This window comes from Lepisosteus oculatus, chromosome 9 (genome assembly GCF_040954835.1).
Source record: "Lepisosteus oculatus isolate fLepOcu1 chromosome 9, fLepOcu1.hap2, whole genome shotgun sequence".
Taxonomy (NCBI): Eukaryota; Metazoa; Chordata; class Actinopteri; order Semionotiformes; family Lepisosteidae; genus Lepisosteus; species Lepisosteus oculatus.
The window spans coordinates 43939659-43939910 of record NC_090704.1 but is presented as its reverse complement, the minus strand read 5'-3'; positions in this window follow the sequence as shown (position 1 = coordinate 43939910).

The following is a 252-nucleotide window of genomic DNA, read 5'->3' as shown; positions in this document are numbered from 1 at the left end:
GGCCGGCCGGAACCTGGCTTCGGCACCCCATGCCCTCGCGGTTCTCTGGGGGGCGTCCCAGGAGGAGCTAAGCTTGCGGTCAGTGGGCAGCCCCGTCCCAGAGCAGCCTCGTTGGTCTTTCTGCAGCCTCCAGGGGGCGCTGGGCACCAGGGAGCAGTCAGATCAAGGCCGCCTTCAGTGTACCGGTCCACCTCTCCCGCGGCCGCTGTGCTTCGGCTGTCTCCCGGCCGCAGTCGCTCCTCTGTGTTCCCG